General features: G+C 39.4%; 1 long non-coding RNA gene across 1 annotated transcript; it reads left to right on the top strand.

The window, feature by feature from the left end:
• Window positions 1-2521: 2521 nt before the first annotated feature.
• On the top strand, window positions 2522-2965 carry LOC131220661 (uncharacterized). Its single transcript, XR_009158762.1, has 2 exons — window positions 2522-2761; window positions 2797-2965. It is a non-coding gene; the product is annotated as an uncharacterized LOC131220661 (long non-coding RNA).
• Window positions 2966-4828: the final 1863 nt, after the last annotated feature.

Raw genomic sequence — 4828 nt, 5'->3', positions numbered from 1 at the left:
CTAAGCTAATGAGTTTAGAAGTACAGATTGCTGTCATTTTTCCTCACTGACTGTTTTCTTCTACTACATTCGCAGTGGAATTGGTAGAAAATCCTCATAGGATCAGTCTTCTTGGTTTTCCTTCTAGTTACCAAATACATTGTAAGTTTTTTCTCTTTGCTTCATATTCCTTGGACTCCATGCTTGTGGAAGGTTTCCTTCTTACATGACTCAAAATTGTTACAGGGGAAGAAGAAGAAGAGCCTTTTCTAGGTGCCCGCGATCGCCCCTTTGATCTCTGTTATTCTCTTGACCTTTTTCGTGTATATTACACCTGCAGAAAAGCATGGTGTTAAAATTGGAAGTTTCCGAACTTTGTAGAGTTAACATCTCTATTTTATCTAATATTAGTCAACTAATAGTGCTGCAAATGTCTGAAAGGTGAAAGACATACAAAGGGGTATAAATCTGTCATCCTTGCACCAAATTCATTTCAGTGGTGAATTTGCTGCGAAGGGTTTCAGAATTGGTGCAGTGGCTGGTATGATAGCATTAACTGTATGCCTACTCCACACACATAAAGAATCCTAATTTTTAAGACATGCTGCTTGCAAACATCCATCTGCAAATGCAAGACAAGTAGTCAAACGCATGTGAGATTCGGGCCCTTCATAAGGTAGGCCCCAAGGTGAATGCCCCCTATTCCAAAAATCAGGCCAGTTCATCCACAGGGTGGCTGCGCATGTATATTGAATGAGGAACATTTGATTTTCTAACCAACTATTGTTTCATACATGTGTGGGCCACCAAGTGCGTGGACTGGAATGAGCTTGGGAATATTCACCATTGAGCCCACTGGATGAATGGTCTGGATCTCACACTGGAGTTCTCAGATTGGTTCATATAAATGCAAAGCCACACCCACTTGTTACTATTTATAGGGAGATTGAAGTTGCTTGTATTTGATATAAATTTTCATTTTTAATATTGTTATCCATATGGTTGTTAATGAGTTGGGCCTGGGTTGCCTTTGGTGTGGATTTTGAGCTGATTGGATGTGCCTATCTGGCTGGCCCTATTCAAAATTTCAATTTTGCTAAGCCCAAGCCTTGTCCATTGACAGTTGTAGTTATCCAACTGTCTACATTTCATTTATCTGTTTTTTTTTCTTTTTGCTGATTATGGACCAGAACAAGCTGAAGGCCCTATTGTCCTCATCTTAGCACCTACCAGGGAATTTTTGAGTTTCGAATCCCTAATTAGGGATTTGTAGTGTCGATTTCCTAATTGAAATCATTGAAAACATTAATTGATCTTTTATTGAAAAGTAACTTTTAGTGTAAGCAGTTTTCTCACTATGATTTTCGGCCGTTAGTCTATCCACATGTGACCCATCAGATCAATACTCCTAAGCATTAGAGATGTTTGCCACATGTACTTTGATGTAGGAGCTTAATAGAACTTGCATCAGAGATGTTTGCCACGTGTACTTTGATGTAGGAGCTTCATGGAAGTTGCTTCAGAGATGTTTGCCACATGCACCTTGAGGAAGGACTAAGGAGCTTCTTGGAACTTGCATCGACCCAAATATTAGAATTCCGCTTTGGTCATTCACTTGCTTCAAAAGGAGTCGAGTCAAGAAAACACAGCTTCTTTAAACCCAAATATTTCAAATCTGCATTTACAACCAACCTGCTTCTTAGACCTAAGCACAAGTTCTGGGTGAGATTTGTTAAGCCCACACATGAGTGCACAACAACATGCAGCCACATGTGCCAATATAGCGTAAGGTGCAAGAACAAAGCTTTCCATAAAGTAACCTACATTGCCTAAAACTTCTGGCATAAGAGTGAAGTTGTTTCACACCTCAAGCGGACCTGTTTCAAAACATTCTTTTCTCTATTGGAAGCTCCATACTTCCACAGGTAGGGCCCACGGTAATGGTCTTTTTGTTGGTGTGCAAGTAATCACCAAGTGTGAAGGTAAGCAGGAACTGATTTAAGCATGGGAATTGAGAAGCTTCAGCTTCAAAATGTTAGCAAGTATGAACAGCTAGGAGGCAGGAGCAGGAGCACAAATCAAAAACACAATTCAAAGTGACAGTGGCACCTAAGTAGAAAATTTTGCAGCCGAGGTTGTGCAGTTCTTATGCTGTTGTGTTTTTTTTTTTTTTCTTTTAACCTTCATCATCATCATCATCTAAGCCTTATAGGAGGTAGTCGTCTAAGTCCAGAATGGTTCTTGTAAATTCTATTCCTAAACCACTTGAAGCTCGGCTCACATTCAGCTGGTTCCAAGGATTCCAATCTATGTGCGGGCATTGTAAAGGAATAACAATTCTTCCACTGTCTCTCTCTGTCATTTTGTGATCTTCATTTTGTGGCCTATGAAATATATGTTGAACCTAGTAGATCTTCAACAACATAGGGAAGACAAAAACCTTGAAACTAATGGAGTTTCAATGGTCCCATAGTCTCTCTAAATCAACAGTCTTATATGTAGAGATAAAGACAGTTTTAAAATTATGATTTAAATAATATAAGCATGGATGGCATTGACTTGAATATATTGGATTTATTTTTTGTGCAGTTAGGAAAATCTTTTTCCTTGGGCCACCCAAATGCCAAGATTAGTGTCCTCCATGCAGCCCTGTCTTTTGAAGCCTCCAAATTATTTAAATCTTGTGATGTGCAGAACAACATAAACCCATTGTAATCTCCCTTTGTGCAGGTTCTGGACCGTGGTGAGAAGATTGAGCTTCTGGTAGACAAAACAGAGAACCGTCGCTCACAGGTGGTGAACCTCAATATCATTGAGGGCCTGAACCTGCTGAAGGACTCCGAAATACTGGTGCTGATGCCTTTTACTGCTAGACAGCTCAACAAAGATCGACAGAAGAAACGAGTCCCTTGGAAACAATGGCAATCATTGGCAACAAGGAGATTATTGACATTAACCAAGGTATGTTAGCTGTTTAGACTGGTGTTTTAAAAAAAAAGAAAAAAGAAAGAACTAGATGCATGTGGGTCACCTTTTCTTTTTCTTTTGTTTTTTGTACTTTTTGATGAGAAAGATTTTCTCCATTGCTACGGATTTTCAGTGGCCATGATCCCTACAGATTTCATTCGTAGCAAACTTTTAAAGAGCTATAGTACTAATGGCTACGGTCGCACTGTGGGCTAGTCATCTTTAGCTACGGATTTTATTCGTAGCTTTTTACCAATTTTCTGGTAGTGTAGCAAAAAGTGACGATTTAGCGGCGTCCAGCACAATCGTCAGTAAAGGTCCTGACCGCCGGTAAATCCTTTACGGACCGAGGCTTTACCGGCAGTTAGGATTTTCCGGCGGTTTTGTGGGGCTTTATCGGCGGTTTTGACCGCCGCTAAAGGCCAGTTTTCTTGTAGTGAGATTTCGGGCGGGCCTGGGATCAAAAGGCGAAAGGGCCTTCCATCGTAGGAAAGAAAGACTGACAAAAAGAAGTTATCCCACTCTCAGGCTACCCAGCCCCACTTTGTCCAACCAAAAAAAAAAAACCTCCGGGGATGCAAGGGAAATCTGCTTGAGAATTGGAAAAAAATAATAATAATACTTGACTGCATAAGGGGGTATGTGGTATTTGTCTGACATCCAACCCATCCAATAAATGCACATCAAGCTTACTACATAAGATGGGGCATTCCATATATAATGTTATAAACTATTCAAAATATCCCAATTCAATTGTACCCTATGAGATAAATTTACTGACCTGATATTTTGTTCATATCATCAGCATGGTATGGTGCGTATGTGTGATGGGTTGGATGTTATGCACATGCCTTCTAGGCCTCACAAGTAATGATTTTTACTACTAATTGAAGAAAACAAATGAGAGTATTTTTACAAGTTCATCTGTCAAAAAAGCACACTTACGCTGGCAGTTTCTAATTGCAGGGGCAGTTAAAGCTCTCGTTCCCACCTTTTTTTCTTTTTTTTTCTTTTTTTAATAATAAAAAAAAAATTTCTCTTCATACCCAGTCTTTTATTCGATCTATATGCTTTTAATTCCCTCTCATTTTCATATCTCTCATCACATTTTGTGATTGGATTTTAATCTAGAAAAGGCACAATACCTTGATATACATATTTAATTGACACAAAAGCATTATACACAATAAAATTTAAAGTGGGAAAACGATCACTTACATTACATTGATTGTCGTTACAAATCAGAGATTATTCATGGGTTCCTTTGATACCACTTCAAGAGCGTGGATGGGCGGGTCAAAAGAAATCTGCAGTATCTCTGCAATGTTGTGTACCTTCGCACAAAGCCAAAATTGACGGCCTACATGGAGTGTCCTTCCTAACTACTATGGGAGTGAAAATGAACTAGTTAACTTTATGATCCAGATCACATCACCAGTACATATCCGGGAAAATTAGGCTACATTAAAAGGGACTTGACAGATTAGTCGATATTAATTACTCTAATATGAGGTTGGTAAACTCCACACCTGTCTGAGACATGCATATCCAAATCACACGTACAACTGCAAACATGCATGCATATCCAAAAACCCAGATATTTCACTGTCAGGTGAGCCACACACACCCAAGAAAAAAAAAAAAAACCTCAAGTTATCGGTCGAGTAACTTCTTTTAGCCAGTCTTCTGCTGCTTCTTTTTTTTTATTTTTTTTTGGGTGTGTGTGTGTGGCCCAACTAAGGAGAGAAAAAGGCCAGATTTATATGGCAAACTTGTAGCAGGCAGCCTCCCAAGGAATCTTGGGAGGCTCATGAGGTGTCCAAAGATGTATGAAGATGCTTGGTTATGGACGAGTGGCCATTGGAAGCATTTTGTCGGATTG

This window comes from Magnolia sinica, chromosome 12 (genome assembly GCF_029962835.1).
Source record: "Magnolia sinica isolate HGM2019 chromosome 12, MsV1, whole genome shotgun sequence".
In the NCBI taxonomy this organism is placed as follows: Eukaryota; Viridiplantae; Streptophyta; class Magnoliopsida; order Magnoliales; family Magnoliaceae; genus Magnolia; species Magnolia sinica.
This window is presented reverse-complemented; position numbering and strand designations above follow the sequence as displayed.